Genomic DNA, 17,541 nt, shown 5'->3' with positions numbered 1-17,541 from the left:
ACCCTTGAACTCAAGGGGGATCAGTAAGTGGCATTTTTGTACTGTGTAGTGTCTATCTACCTACTTACCTATTTAATCTATATTTACTTATATATTTGGCTTTGGACATTTTGTTTTATGATCTTTCCTAGGCTGATAAGGGTAAGCGCAAGATCAGCTAAACCTCAGATAGTTGATGCCAGCTCTCATTACTTAATCATGAGACAGGACTATTAAGCCTCCTAAAAATGAAAATCCAGATTTCCAACCAGAGAGGGAGAGGGTTGGCATACACCAAGCACTGTGCCTTATTAAAGTTAATGAGCAAGAAGATGCCCTTCTCAAAGCGTCCTAAAGAACTGAAGCCTTGCCTTCAGTAAAAGGGTCTTTTGCTTCCAAATAATACTTCCATGATTCAGGAGAAGTAACTGCTTGTCTTGACATACATCTTGAGTCGCAAAGCAGAATTCCTCCCCAATATTGCCATCTTTACCCACAATAGCCAAACACTGAAATTTTTAAAAATCCCATATTAAAATACCAAGTGCTTATTGGTGCGGTCTTTATTGTCCTTTTGATAAAGTCCAAGCACAATTTGGCTCAAGCCTCCAAGGGAATTTTATCTAATTCTGAAAATGTATTTGCTTCATAGTATTGTTCAGCTGGATTCAATGGTTTAGTGTTTGAATGTTAATAGAAAGATCTATTTGATATTTGAATCTTTTCCCTTCTAGAAAAAGCTTCAGCATTCTAAAATGCATATACATGTGACTCCAGAGGATGCAGACCACGCAGGTTTTCCTTTAGGGCTACCTAAAGTCTGCCCTGAGTTCACACAGAAAAACGCTCTACTGGCCGGCGTGCTTTCTCCCCCAGCACGGCAGATGGTGTTTCATAGTTGGTCACAAATGGCTGTCAGCGAGTGTTTGTCTGCCTGCCAGTAACCTGTGGTTCAGGGACTCCCTCAGAGAGTGTACCAGCTCTGACTCTGCTGGTAACAGCATCTGAGAAAATGATCCGTCCTTTCTTGTCGGGCACAAAATTAGCCATCTCACTTTCAAACTGTTGACAAGGGGGATATGAAAGAAATAAGGACTGAGCCAGCCCAGCTGATGTTTCTTCAGCTCTGGTTCTATGGGTCTCTCGCAGACCAATCCAAAAGCTGACTTTATGACAATGGTGTTGTCACCAAATAGATGATCTTGGAACGATGCTAGTTTCAGTACCAGCATTTCCTGCAGGGACTTGCTTGAACTCACCGCTGGACTAGTTTGGATCTTTAAAGCCACAGATATTTTCTCGCCCCAGGGCTTCAATCAGACTTCAGACTGAAATGACCTTCGGTGGCACTGCCTTGGCTGAAGGGGGAGGGAAAGTCGAGGGGGACCGAGGTCCTGTGCAGTGTCCTTGTGGCTCTTGGCAGCAGTTGGAAGGCAAGGTGCCAACCCTAATGCTTTGTGGACACATTCTCTCCCCAAAGCACATGGAGCAGCCACAAATGAATCAAAGCAGGAGAGGATGAAGGAAGAGGAAGGAGCAAGAAGGAGAGAGAAAGGAGGAGAGAGAGAGCCCGGATTTAGGAAGGAACTGACATTTGGTGAGAACCAGACATTTTACTGGTGCTCTCTATGTACAAAATGCTCAGTTCTCCAAGCAATGTCATACATTATGTGTCATCATATATATTTTACAGATGAGAAAAACACAGCTTTGAAAAATTAAGTAGCATCTTTGGGTCAGAAAGTGAGAAATTAGTCAACCCTGGATTCTAGTTCTGGCCAATACATTTGAGTTAAAAGGCCAAATGATAGAGCTAGAGAGTGAACCCGAAGTCTGGCTCCACAGCCTCACACTGTGTCAAATTGTGCACATTACTTAGCCTCTTAGTGCCTCGTTTTCCCTATTTGTAAGATGAGGCAATTAATAATACCTTCCTCATAGGATCACTGTCTTTATTTCAGTGTTGGATCACTATGTCCTTCCTAGCAAATACCCCTTTTGAAATCCTCATTTTAGCAACACATTCTTCCAATGTTCTTACATTGCCACTTATTGTTAGCTTGTCTGATTGTTTTTAAGCAGGTGATTCTCAAGTCCATGCCTATATCATCAATTCAGTGTTTAAAATATGGAAAGAAAGCAACTACTTTGTATCAGACAGTAGTTGAGTCCTCTTTGTTCTAACCCGGGACCTTGCACATGCCAATCTAGTACTAATTCACTACACTCTTAGCCCCATTTCTTTGTGTGTGGAATTGGGTGGGTAGAGAGGGTACTGAGCGCTGAATCCAGGACTTTCTCACTGAGCTGTGTATCCAGCGTTTTTTCATTTTTTATTTTAAGGCAGGGTCTTTCTAAGTATCAAGTTGCCCAGGCTGGGCTCAAGCTTGTGATTCTTGTAACTCAGGCTCCCAGATGGTAAAGATACTTGTGAGTCCATAAAGCATCCATCACAGTAGGCTGCCATGATATTTCTTAGCTGTGTAATCCTGGAAAGGTTGCCAAACCTCTCTCCTCAACCTCACTTTACCTCTCTGTACAATGGAAAGTAAAATGATTAAGTGAGAAAAAGAATGGAGAGTGTCTGGCATACAATAGGCGTCCTGTAGGTTACAATTGTTATTATTTAGTAAACAACTAAAAACTGATTCCTGTTGTATTCACTCAACTTTGGTCATAGAATGTCTGGGATACATGTACAGATAATTAAACTGATGGCCAAAGGCATCCCAAGTGTATCTCTTTTTCTTTCCATGACATTTCTCATATTTAATTCCCCAGAAGCAATCGTCTGGGTAATGATCACCAACTGCCATCACCATTTTGTCTGGCAAAGGAATTTCATTTTTTCAGCCTGGGTGATGCCCCTGTTGTTCAGAGCAAAGGCATGCTTGGTCCTGGGGCTGTCCTGGTCCGGGCTCCCTTTCAGTCATGCGAGGTTCTGTCAGGTGAGGTCAGCTTGGTGATTAAGGGGAAACATCCTTCCACCCCTGTAATCTCTCCAGGAGAAATGAGAGAGGCCTCCTGCCAATTGTTAATGATAATGATCTTATAATTCAAACACCACATTTCACCCAGGAGGATCCCAAATGCTTTATGGACTCACAAATAGCTTCACCCACTCTGCCCAGTAGGTGGTAGGTGGCGGGGAGCTTGGAATGTAGCCACTGAGGGGAGGGTTTTGCTCCTTTCTTAGAAAATTTTTTTAAAAAAAAAATTTTAAAATGAAGGTTCTTCATGGAAAGAAAAAGAGATACACTTAGGATGCCTTTGGCCATCAGTCTTGTCAAACACAGGAATGAAGGTGCTTCATTTAAATGCTGTACTAAGTAGATAAAATTGGAGTAAGAATAAGAGAGAAGAGAAAGGGTTTGTGTTTTAGATCATTTTTAATAAAAAAAAATAACTCATTTTACTGATTCTTCAAGTGTGGAGCTCCCAGACGAGCATGCTTATGCTTCCAGGTCATTAGTCCCTCCACAGAGGGGCGTAAAGGACAGCAACTCTTAAAGCAGAAGCTGGGTATTCACATGCATAGAAGGCAGCTCTAAAATTGTGAAGTAAAGTTAAGGAGGAATTATGGCACATTTATAAAATGGTATTTACATGCAGCTTTCCAGCCGTGCCCCTTATTCTGATGGTCTATGAGTCTGTAAGAAACTTTCCACAATGGTGACTTGAAACAACCACCGCAGAACTATACCCATGATTTTCCATTTCAGGCACTGGGGCAGAACATGGTTGAAAACTTTACCGCATGATTCTGGCTGGAAGTCATTCAGGGATACTGAGTGGGTGGCTCGGGTGGTCTGGAGGTACAAAGTCAGTCTTGTCTACATGCCGAGAGCCTTCGGGGAAGGGCTGGGACCCCTCCATGTGGTGCCAGCACAGGACAGTTCTCCAGGTAAATTTGGATTGACCCAGCTCTCCCCTCTTTCTTGCAGGTAGTTCTTAAGAGTGGTTTCAGAGTGTCCTGGGAAGGCAGCACTTGGAGGGGATAGTGGGGCCTCTGTTCCTGCCCTCAGTGCATATAACATCTGGAAGCCTTGCATGGTCTCTCTACAGTGGAGGCAGAGTTCCAGAACTTGGGAAACTAGTTCCAGATTCATCCTAGGCTGCTTGTGCTCCTTGCTTCCTATCTGTAAGTAGTAAGCTCACTTGCTGGATGTTTTTGCAAGTGTTCTGTCTCACCTAACTCAAACAGGCTGATAAGGAGTGCATAATGAACCAGGTGCCTCACAGTCAGAATTTCATCATGTGGTTCCTCCAGAAGGCTTCTAGAATACTCTTCCTTGAAGGTTCAGATGGCCAAGAGAAGGCTTCCAAGAGAGAGGAAGGGAAGCTGTTAGTTGAAATTCTATACCCATCACTTCTACCACATTTTTCTGGTCAAAACAGTGGTGAGACTCACTTGTTTATAAAAGGAGAGGACATAGACCCCAATTTCAATGAAAGAGATATCTGTGTTTTTTATTCTGGTACTAAGACTCAAACTCAGGACCTTGTACTTGCCAGACAGGTGCTGTGCCACTGAGCTATATCCCCAGTCCAAGATATCTGTACCTTTAACTGACCTATTTAGTTGAATGAGACTAGTTTAGGGTAGAAATTAATTAAAATGGATCTTTATACTTTGTTCTGACCTTGTGCTAGGAGGGAAGCCTGTGAACTTTAACAACTTTGTACTTTTAACTGTTTTACCTTATGGAGTTCTGTGTAAGCACCACAAAAGCTGGGAGAATGGATTCTCAGGGGCATTTTGAGGAATCTATTATCTGAAGCAAGGGGATGTTCTCCAGAGCTTCTTCAATTTAAATTTTGACTTGTAAAGAGAAGCAAAAACAATGGACAAAATTTTCCTTCAGAAACAATAAGAAAAATAATTCCAAAAATAAAAGAATAATGGGAAAGATTTCTTGGTGGATTTTTTTATTTTTTATTGTTATTTTGAAGAGAATAAAATTGAATGAGACAAAATAGGGTCAGTCAAAACAAAAGGATGGACATAGTACATGACTTAAAACCACAATACAAGGTGATCAACAATCAACCATGGTGTCTCTTGTTATCTTCAAGAGAATTTCCCATATCATCAGGCATAATAAAATTGAACATAGCCGTATAGAACAAAATCAATAAAAATTAAACATTGGAGACATTATAGGACTTCAAAATGTAATAGTGAATCTTATTTGTCTTCAAAGTAGTTGCCGGTACCCTCAGACTTGATACTATCAAACAAAACATTCAAAAACAATCAGTCAAAACAAGGCAGTGATCAGAAAAAACAGATTCAGATAAATTAGTCAAAAGAAGACAGTGACAGCAATACAGGGCTTCAAATTAAGTTAATAGGTAATCAAAAATGGTTACCATGGTATATCCTGACATCTTTGGAATAGCTGTCCCTGTCATCAAATCTAGTACAAGTACACAAATTGGAGCAGAATGTAACCAAACTAAACAGAGCAATGTAAGCAATACAGGTTTCAAATCATGATACAAGATTAACAGTGTCCTCTGCCTTCCCTTTTTAGACAATTCCTCCCTTTTCACTTTCACGGGGTGCATTGTACATTTTGTATCCCACTAACTCCTTTAGTTTTTAGGTTAGGGAGGCAACCCGCTATTTACCTAGGTGATTCTGAACCTTTTAACCCCTGAGCATGACCTCAAGTTATATCCATTTACCTACAAGAGCCTCAAGGTTTTCTTTACTTATAGCTGAATAGTTCTCCTTTGTATAAAAGTGTCATGTCTTTCTAACCAATCTGCAGCTGATGGGCAAGCTAACTCCACTTTTTTTCTGGTTCCCTGACACATAGAACATTGTTTTGTCATCTTTGTCTTTCAGTCTATAAACCCTCTTTCAGGTTAATTATATTTCTTATATAGAACATCTCACTGGACCCTATCTCCTGGTACACTCTGCCTGTGTTTCTTTTTATCAGTGTATCAAGGCCGTCTATATTAGTGATTGTGGCCAACCTTCTCTGCCTCATCTGTGCCATGCTATTATTCTGCCACTGGATGTCTACTTTTCCCCTTCATTCCACTGTCTGCCCCATTCAGGGAGCCTCCTCTGCCACTGTTCCTGAAACCATGTTTTTTTTTTCTCTCTCTCTAGAATGTCCTTCAGTACTTTTTGTAGGGTTGGATTGGTGATCATGAACTCCCCCAGTTCCTCTTTGTCATGGAAGTATCTTGTTTCTCCATTAATTTTGAGAGATAGTTTTGCAGGTTACATCAATCTGGGTTGGAAGTTATTTTCTTTCAGGACTTGAAATACTTCATATCAAGCTCTTCTTGATTTGATGGTTTGTGTGGAGAAGTATGTTGTGATTCTGATGGGCTTTCCTTTATGAGTGATTTGTTTCTTTTCTCTGACAGCTTTTAATATTCTGTTCTTGTGTTGAATTTCTGGCATCTTGATTATTATATGTCTGGGTGTTGATCTATTTTGCTTATAGCTGGCTGGAATTCTGTATGCCTCATTTATCTGAATATCATTTCCTTTTTCTATGCTTGGGAAGTTTTCTTTATTTCTGTAACTAGCTTTTGTATTTCATTTGTGTTTACCCCTGATTTTTCACTCACATTTATTATTCTTAGGTTATAGACCTCTTGTCATCGCCTAGTCTTTGTATTGTTACTTCCTAGTTCCTTGTTATTTTTAAGAGCTCTTTTCTTTCACAATCTCAAGTTGCAGACCTGTCTTCAAGGTTTGACAGTTTGTTTCAAACAGTTTTGCCAACTTTCAATGGAGTCTTTAATTTCCTGGTAATCTCTTTGAATTTGTTTCATGTATTCTAAGTTTTTTTATAGTCTTCATTGAAGATTTCTCTCCTTTTGCTATGCTCTTCTATTCTTCCATCTGGTGTCTTTTTTAGAGATGCTTAGCATTTCTTTTTATTATTTTTCTTATATCTTCCTTTACTTGTATTAATATTTCTGTTTAAGTTCTTTTATAGTTTCCCAGAGTTGTTTCTTTATGTCAGACACTGTTACTTCTGAAATTGCAAGTGTGCAACTCCTGATCTCTTCTGTGTTTACCTTTCCTGGATGAGTACTATTTGGGGTGGAGGCCAGAGATTGCCTTTTGTTTCTTCCTCTTGTCATGTTCCTGGTTTCTTCCTGACAAGTGGATAGTGGGGTTCTCAGGGCTTCCTGTATTGGTTATAATTACGCTGAAGTGTGCTGGCTAGGGATTTCGGTTGTTTGCACCAATCAGTTGGTGACAACTGGAGTATAAGCAGGGGCAGGGCAGGCTGGCCCCTCCCTTCTGAGCTGGCTAACCACAGGGAGTTTTCACCAAATTTGTGTGTGCCACCTGGCCGGGGTTTCTTAGGGATAACTTTAGGGAAAACTCAGCCTTGAATATTGGACTGTGTACAGGGGTGGGACTCAGTCCACACAATTTTCACCAATCTGCTCTGCACTAGGAGTGGCTGAAAGAAGCCAGCTGCAGTTCTGGTTTCGGGCTTATCCTCTCTGACTCCAAAATGGCACCCAGCCAATCACCCACTCCTGTGGGACGACTGAGTCCCCCACACTCACTGCCAGCCAGTGCAGTTCTCCGGTCTACTTCTTCCCTCTGCCACCATGTCTCCCCATCAAGGCCTTCAGGCTTGCCAGCTACCTGCTTCACTGTGACTGTGCATCTCTGGATTCCAGTGGTGCTTCTCGCACAGTGGGACCAATTCCGATGAAGGCACTTCCAGCTCCTGCCTTATGTTTTAAGTTTTTCTTTTTCTTTTTTTTTAGTTCTCTCTGTTTCCATTCTCACTTTAGTTTCTTTCTGGGTCGAGGGGACCCATTTCTTTCCTTCTGGTCTTCTCCAGAATGCTATATTCCAGCATCTGGGCTGTTTCTCTCAGAGAGGCTATTTACTCTGCTGCTTACTGTTCTGCCATCTTCTCAGAATCTCCTCTTGGTGGATTTCTTTTCATTCCTTGCACAGATAATGTCCTACAACTGGCAGTAAGTAGCTGTGAGGAAGGAGACAGCGAACAAAGTACCTCGCATTGAGTCTAAAGCAAGCCATTTGCACAATATTTGTGTTTCTGTGTATATATGGTTTTCCTTTTAATTTTATCTTCTTTCAGTGTTTGCTTATTATCCTAAGCTTTCCTAAGCTCCTCATCATTACGTTTTTCTCTTTCTCACTCACAGCATTGTCTCATCACCTGTAAATAAATACTTTCAATTTTTTATACACAGTAGGTATCTTACTCGTGCAGGATTCATTGCTTGCTTGAACATTGTAAGTGTTCATTGTACTGTGGCTTTGCCTATTGGTACTAGCATTTTCCATTAATTTTTACTAATAGTAAAATAGCATCTCTACTTTACATTCTAGTTTCTAGATAGAATATCAAGCAGAAAATTTATTTATTCTTGATATCTGAGCTAATTATCATAATAATCTCAGAACCCTCTTTTTATTCCCTGAGTATTTGTCCTATAGTGTGAATACCAGAGATATTAAACTTCCAATTCAGTGAGATGATCCTGAGTAAGAACACTCTTTCCTTAAAATCTAAGACATTATTAGCACATAGTATCAAAAGATGAGATTAGTTGCAAGAAGAGAATTACTGGTGGTACTAATGAGGAAGCAACTTTAACTCTTTAGTGAAATTTTCACCTCCTACTATTTCAGCTAATTAAAAACAGCAGTGTTTATTGTCCATTCATTCATGTTATGTGCTGCATTCTGCCAGTGAGCACTCCAACCTTGCTAAGTATTGTTCTATGTATACACTATATTACTGTAGTATAAAGTCAGTGGGGTTAAGGGCACATGTCATAATGGTAGGTCCTGTGGGCATCATCCTAGTTCCCCACATGTTTTTCTTTCTGCAAAGTTTCTTGTTCAGAGGCAATGTTGAGTGAGACACTGTTATAGTTTTCAAAAAGGTAATTTATTAAGTCCCATCCATGTTGGTATCAGCAGAGGAAGGGAAGGAAAATGAATCTCCCCATGAAGTGCTAGGGAAGAGAATCACTGAATCCTCCAGGAAGGAAGGGTCTGATATAACCAGTCTGTCTCCAGAGTGAGGCTTTCTGTCTGAAGCTTGGCATTGTGACTCGGCCCGAGGGCCAGTCACGTATCCGGTATATTCTCATACAGGTCAGCTTCAGTGAACCAGAGGCTGTCGATTGATTAGATCTAAGGCTTCCATTCCTGCTGCCATGATGATTTTGTTCATTAACCCAGTTAACACATCCTGAAATAGCTACAGGAGTCACTGACATCCCAAAACAACCAATATTTTATTACCAAAATAAGAATGAGTTCTGCTCTTATTGGATGGAGAGTTCTGTAACAAGTCAATCAGGTCAAATTTGTAGAAAGAATTATAGCTCTGTACTCATTTTCTGTTTTTCCATTAATTATTGAAAACAATGTGCCTGATTTGCAATTGCGTATTTATCTTTTTCTTGTTGTGAATTTAAATGTTTTGACTTAAATTTTTAAAATTTGAAGTTGCTTCTTGGAGCATAGGCATTTGGATTTGTTATATCCTTTTGATTCATTGACCTCATTGTTATTATGAAGTGACCCCATTACCCTTTACAATAGTCTCTGTTATGGCATATATTTTATCTGGTAGCAATATAACTATGCTAGCTTTATTTGAATTAGGATTATCATACCATGTATTTTTCCACCATTTCCCCATGAATCTACTTACGTTTTATAATTATAAGTGAGTTTCAGACAAACCATTAGCTATTAATTTTGGTGCTCCCTTGAGTGTGTTATTTTCTTTGATTACTATTTCACTCTGCTCTTGTTTCTTGGTGGTCTTGCTTGGATAAATCTTGGGATATTGTTTGTTTGTTTTAATTTCCTATTTGGTGCTTGTAGTGCTTCTTAGACCCATAGATTAAAATTTTTAATCTGTATATAAAAATTCTAGAGCATTATTGTTTCAAATACTACTTTTGTCCCATTCTGTCACCTTTGTTTCTGGAAATCTAATTACACATGTTGAAGATATTTTTGAATCTTACATATGTACAAGGCACTTTTTGGGTTGTTGTTCTTTCTTTCTTCCATATTCAATATGAATAATTTCTGTTGATTTCTATTTCAGTTTACTAAATGTGCCTAATGCATCAAATGTGCTTTTTAACAAATCTCATGATTCCACGTAGTTTTCTATTCTAGAATTTCCATTTAATCAGCTCTGTGAATTCCAGTTTACTGTTGAGATTCTTGATCTTTTTGTCTGTTTTCCCATATTTCCACTTACTTTTTGTCTCTTTCTCTCTCTCATTCTCTCTGGCAGTGGCACTGCTGCTATTGAACTCAGGGCCTCATGTATGCTAGGCAAACACTTTTACCTCCAACCCTTTTTTCTCTCTTTAATGTTGGTTATTTAATTATTTTGAGAAGATTCTAATAATTACTGTATGAAAAACAACTGCCGAGGTTCCAGACGATGTTATTCTTCTGGAGAGGGTTCCCTTTACAGGTTAGGTGGGGAAACTGCTTTCTAGTCACTTCAGTCACAATTTAGCTAAGTCTAGCTCTCATTTCTGGAAAGGCGCCATCTGGCTTCAGTTCTCCCTTATCCTCCCTAAGTTTCCCTTAGGAGACCACTGCATGATATTTACACATTCGTGGGTCACTCTCATCAAATGATGCACAATTTGAGATCTGCACAATTCACTTTTCTTCTTACTTTACAGCTGCTGTTCAGCAGGACATTAAATATCTCCATTTGCATATCCTACTGATGATTTCAACAAGTCTGAATCTTTGACCGCAGAGTCCAGGCGAGACTCCAGGACTCTGCCACGGTCACTCCCTCTTTCCTCAACCTCCAACACTCAATGAGTAACCAATCCTATATGATCTGTCTCTTAAACATTACTCTAATTCTCATTTCTCTTCTTTCATACCAACCTTGAATAAAGAGCAATTCTCTCCATTAAGGCTAAATGGTCCTATCTCCTTGTACTTATATGTACAGATCCGGTTAGGCCATTTCCTTTTCCTTCAGTTGGCTTTAAGTTTGTAAATAGGGCTAGCCGAGGTGTTGATGCATGATCTTTGAAGCTAGGGAATAATTGCTATTTTTCTACCCTATGACTCCCCAAAGCATGGTTGAGCTGGGCAGGGTCCAGAGCTGTCAACAGGAAAGCCTTGAGATAAGAGGCTACAACTTTTCAGGGCAGAAAAATTTGCACATCAGAGCTGAAGCACCCAGACCACCCCCTCCCAAACATTAGATGCCACCTCAGTTGTGTTATGCAGATTGGTCTTTATGCATATCCTCCTTTCTGCATATTGCAGAGGTGCTTTCAGGCCTCATACCTAACTCAGCTCACAGTACTCATGCACTTCCCACCATCCTCACAGTCACTCATCCTCAAACCACTGCCTTCTTCACAAATTAATAAAATCCCTGGGTTGAGGCCTTTGTTCTGATGAACCAGTATCCAGGCTGGACTTAGGACCTCCTTGCCTCCCCATCAGTATAAATATGTCTTAATATCTATTCTCACCATGGGTTGCAATGGGAGTAGTAGATTAGAATTAACTTGCTGGAATTCCGATGACTTTTCTGGGGATAACAAATATAAACTTCTCAGACTGCGGACAGGCTTTCTATGTCTTCCCACTGTGTGGGGAAGCAGCGTCCCTCAATCCACAGAGAGCTAAAATAGAGCAAACAAACAAAGATTGAACAATTGTTCTTTCCTTAACTGCTTACGCTGAGATTTGGTCTTGTCCTGTTCTTGATCTGGGAGTTGTATCATCTTTCCTACTGTTACAGGCCTTAGACTTGAACTAGAACTGCACTGACTTTCCTGACTTAAGCTTGTAGAGGGCAGCTTCATGTGGACTTACCTCTTTCTCTGTCTCTTGCTCATTGGCAGATGGGTGGATAGGTATAATAGACAGATATAGATAGATAGATATCCTATTGGTTATGCTTCCCTGGAGAACATTAACTATTTTTCAACTATTCCTCAAAAAGTAAAACTCTTTTTTAATTTACTTTATTTTTTTAATCGGTACCAGGGATCAAACTCACAACCACCTGCTTGCAAGGCAGGTGCTTATGCCGCTGAGCTAAATCCCCAGCCCAAAAGTAAAACTCTTTAATCAGCCAAAATAACAGTGCAACTGGTTTACTGAGTGTTTAACACAGAAGTATGGGAGCTTTCCATAAAAATAGTCATGAAAAGTAAATTTATTTGCTATTATTACTCATAGTTTTTCTATGAAGAGTTTAATAAGAAAATTGGATAGTTTCACAGGAAGTCCCTGTAAAGTAAAACTAACCAACTAGCAATACTTGGAAAAAAATATAACTGCACTTTAGAAACACAGCTAAAGTGAAACAAACATGTTATCAGTCTAGTTTTATTTGTCTCTTCAGAATGCCTCTGAATAACTCTTTTTAGTTTATTCTGTGATTCAAAGCATATCTTGGTGTCTATTGAGTGATATCAGTTTGTTAAAAGTTTACTTTGAATTAAAAAATACTTATCAAGGTGAAATCTGGTTGATGGAAAATATACTAAAATTGACTCAGATGGTTGAAAACCATGGTAACAAGGAACAGGAACTAAGAGAAAACAAACCCAGGGCTGTGCTGATACTAACACTCTTAAAGGATGTGTTTGCATATTTTATTGGTTCATGCTTATATTGTTCTTCCCTTGAAGAAGCTGTTCATGAGGGCTTTTTTTGTTTTTTGTTTTTTCTGAGACAAGATATTGCTATGTAGTCTAGGCTGGCTTGAGCTCACTGTGATCCCCTGCCTCAGCCTCCCAAGTGCTGGGATTATAAGTGTGCACCACTATGCCCGGCCTTATTCATGAGGTCCTACAATTAACATTTCAGCATATGTTTATGTATTTTCTCACAGCCTGGACTCTTAGTAGATTACATGCAGAAGTATATACATATTGTAGAGTATTACAAGCCTTGTGATCGGGTTGCTTTTGAGACAGGGGGTGTCCCTTCTGCCACTTTCATATTTGTTTACAATTGAGAAGTTCCACTGTATCAGACCAAACTGTCAACAGCCCACACTGTGGCCTCACAAATAATTTTTTCTTTACTCGTTTAAAATTTTGGGGTACTTATTTCATCAACCCAAAAGTAAAGAAATTCATAGTCTGGGAGAAATAAATGATGGAAGCACCCTCGTGTAAAACAAACCTATGCTTATGAGCATGTACAGAGATAAATGTATGTGAGAAGCACAAGGGCAAAACATTTCTAAAACAGGTTAAAACAGGTGAAAACAGGTTAAAAATAGCTTTTAAAGTTTGAATTACTATTTTACTGGATGCTATTTAAGACAGTACTTAGCATGTGTTATAATAACTAATATTTACTAAATACAGTATAGCAGGCAGACATAAGAGCTATGGAAATAGGCATTTGGCATCACTGATGATGCTGCTACTTACTATCCTGCCCCTCCCAACCCATTTGTATCTTTTACTTTAGAGATGAGAAAATTAGCAAGGACAGACACTGAGCAGTGGAGGCAGTGTGTAACCCAGGCTGCTTGTTGTTGGGTTCTGGCCAGCAAAACCTGTTAGAAACATTAATGAAGATGTGAGAGACAGATAAGATCTTTGTCAGAGGACCAAGGGTCTTCACTGGAATGGAGTGAAGCCCCAAACTGACTCAAGCCCCAGATTTATTGAGCACCGACAAAGGCAATAGAGTTTTGCTGAGCACAGATGTTCGCTTTAGGTAGCCAGGCAGGCAAGCAAGGCACAGTGAATAATTAACTTTTATCTGATGGTCCCCTCTGGAGCTCCTTTGTTTTCCCCATAAGGTTCATCTCTGCTCAAACTGGCAGAACATCCTGTCTTCAAGATGTTTAACTCCTCCAAGGTAGCAGTTTTCCACCTCCAGAGTCAGCTTTAGCAGACATGGAGCCATTGGGTGAGGCAAGGAATTCCACAGCCTGTCTCAACAGAGCATGTTCTCAACCACTTGAAAACGCCATCTTTCTAGTAAATATTCACTATAAATTCATTCTTGGCATGCGTCACCCAGTCAATCATCCAGCAACCGATGTGTGAATAATATAGTGAATGAAGAACCAAAAGAAACTGTATTTAGTTAATTTCAATTAAAAATATATACTGTAGTTAAAAGATGGAGGGAAAGGAGGGGAGACAGAAGGAGGAGAAATAAAAAAAGAAACCGGATGGGCTGTGCATGTGAACCACCTCCTCATGGTGAATGTGATCAGTATGTTCTGCAAACATGTACTAATGAAAATAAAAATTTTAAAATGAAAGCACATTATTTGGGAAGCATAGCTCTACTCTAGGGAAGGTACTGTAACATTCTTTTACATACGTAAAAACATAGACACAGTTTTCTTCATTTCTGTGTCTCAGCACAGGACACGGTAAAGCTCCTCCATAGGTTTCTTTCTTCCCCATGGAACAGGGCAAAGAGCTACCTCCCAATTCTTGCTTCTCTTTCCAGGATTTAATCCTTGCATTTATCCATAGTCATTTGTCACTCTTGAGCCAAACATTATGAAGGAAAATAAAATTTCCATCTTTGAGACTTGATATCCTTTTTAATTAACATGGATACATATAAGGTTACTAATTAGATTGATATAAAACTGATGGCAAAGCCAATGAGCATAAGTATCGATACTTAATAGTATCAAATGTAAGAAGTTAATGAGACAGAATGACTCCCAAAGCAGGGCACACAGAGCTATTAAAAAACTTATTCATGTAAATGAGAATCTGATTAGTTTAAATCATTGTTATGAAGTTTATGAAACTTATGGAATGATACATTTCCATTAATCTGACATTTTTGTAATGTGTAGAATATTTTTGTGTTTAATTTTTAAAAGATAATTTAATTTTCTACCTGAAACTGTTTTGGATTTTTGTAAGTGAGATGAAAAGCAGACCCATGTGAAGACAGATTTTTTTGCGTATCCACTAAAAAAATTATAAAACTTAAGGTTTATTTTATTAAGACTGTAGGCCAGATGTTCTTGGATGCTTATAACCATTCTATTCACAGAAGTTTAATACCGGGAAGAACAATCCAGTGCTTCAGGAGGTGGGAGCTTTTGAGCTGGCAGTCTTAAATGGAAATGAATCAGTTTGTTTATTGGGAAATAAGAGATCTTTAAAATGCTTAAATTAAAAATTAAAGCACACAAGCAGACACTAGGAAAACACTGAGAATAAAGTAAATATGGGAATAAAATTCCACTTGGTATCTTTAAGTGATCTCAAAACATATTTTCTAAACAAGTCATAGCTAAAACCTCCAAGCTAAACCTTTTAGTCATTTCAATTGAGGAATGAGAAAACTATTTTTATTTAAGTTATTTAGAGTTTCAACGAATGTTTATTGAATAACTGGATGATTGTTAAATGTTTAAAGAGTTTTTAAAAACTGCCTAAGATGAAATACTAAACCAATGAGCCAATAATTCCAGTTTATGATATTAAATAATTATTCTGGTAAATTTTTTTCACCAATTAGAAACATTGGGAGTAAACACTAACTTTAGCTCCTAGGCATAAGTTTAATTTTACTGTCAGCTCTAAAATGTTGAAGTAAAAGTGTGATTTTAAAAATTAATTGTGCATAGTATTTTAAAAATCCTAGAAATTTTGAATATGAAATCCACTATCATTAACTGTATTCATCCTGCTATACAATGGATCTCAAATTTACGTTTGCCATCTGTTAAACTTTGTATCTTTTGGGTATAAGAAAGTAAGTAAAAAAATGGACTAAGGGTCTATATGTTTCCTACAGGAACGGAAACTCAAGTGGTGAACAGGCATAGGAACAGATCCCCCAGCCAGCTAATAATCAGGTAAATCCTGTTTATAAAGTAATGAGAAATAATTTACACCCTTTGAATTGGGAAAAGTTAAAAGTTTTAAATCAAATAAACAAACACTTTGTATTGCAGCTGAGGTTACTAAGAATTCAACTCTATGCTTAGGATCTGTACCTCTGTTTCATTACACAAAGCTATTTCACTCAGAATAAGGTTCACAGACCAGCGTTGTCTCTGGCTTAATTTTTTTTTTTTTTATCACTACCTGGGATTGAACTCACAACTACTTGCTTGCAAGGCAGGCAGTTATGCCGCTGAGCTAAATCCCCAGCCCCTCTCTGGTTTAATTTTTAACATTAAAAAGTCTTATTAAAGAACAACAACATAACAATATCTAAAATACATGAAACTTACTATTGACACTTTGGTATATCTTCTTGTAGATTTTTCCGGTTATTTTTATAATACTTTTACCTTAGCTGGGTGTGGCAGCACACACCTGTAACCCCAGCAGTCTGGAGGCTGAGGCAAAAAGATCTTTGAAAATTTGAGGCCAGCCTGGACTACATAGCAAGACTCAATCTTAAAGCAAAATTTTAAAATCCCATGAAAAATAAAATAAAATTGATAATAATAATTAAAGTCAGAACCTGGTGGTGAATTAAAAAATACTTTCACTTAAACAAATTTTTTTGTCTTTTTCCTTTTTATCGGTACCGGGGATCGAACTCACAACTGCCTGCTTGCAAAGCAGGCACTTATGCCGCTGAGCTAAATCCCCGGCCCCCACTTAAACAAAATTTTAAAAATAAAAATTGAAAAACAAAAGTAAAAATTAAAAAGAAAATTAGGTGGCAAAATAATAAAGACTGCCACATATTCAACTATTTTTACTACCTCTTTCTTTTACAATGCTGGGGATCAAGGTCACATATATACTAGGCAAGTGCTCTATCTCTGAGCTATAGCCTCCAGTTTTTCATTTATTTTTCCTAAATACATGTGGTTTATTTTAGCCTAGCTAGGCTAGGATTTTAATCATTGCATACATCTTGATGTTTTATTTATTTATTTGTACTGGGGATCAAACTCACGACCATGTGCTTGCAAGGCAGGCACTTATGCCACTGAGCTAAATCCCAGGCCCTTGATGTTTTATTTTAATCAAATAAAAATTGTTCACATTTAAAATATCGAGCATGATGTTTAGATATGCATATACAGTGTAATGATCATGACAATCAAGAGAATTGTTATATCCATCACCTCACATAGTTGTGTGTGTGCTGAGAACACTTAAGATATCCCTCTCTCTCTCTCTCTCTCTCTCTCTCTCAGAGGATTTCAAGCATACAATACAATGCCAACTATAATTAACATTAGATCCCCTGAACTTACTCATCCTTTCTAAATGAGGTCTTGTACCTTTTTACCAACATTTCCCCATTTCTCAGCCCCTGGCAACCACCATTCTACTTTGGTTCTGAGTTTGACTTCCTTAGAGTGCATAGACTGGGGAGATGATGCTACGGTATTTGTCTTTTCCTGGATTACATCACATTACATCGCAGTGTCCTCTAGGTTCACCTTGGCCTGCTTTGTGATGGCAGAGAATAAGGCAGCCCAAATCTCTGTGCCTGGTGGAATAGACAGACACAATACATGGAAGACACATACCAGGGGACACTACGGAGTAGTTAGAGGCAGCGACCTACACATGTGCCCAGGGAGACAG

This window comes from Cavia porcellus, unplaced genomic scaffold (assembly GCF_034190915.1).
Source record: "Cavia porcellus strain 051 isolate PalLab524CR breed Dunkin Hartley unplaced genomic scaffold, mCavPor4.1 scaffold_22, whole genome shotgun sequence".
Classification (NCBI taxonomy): Eukaryota; Metazoa; Chordata; class Mammalia; order Rodentia; family Caviidae; genus Cavia; species Cavia porcellus.
Note: the sequence above shows the minus strand (reverse complement) of the source record.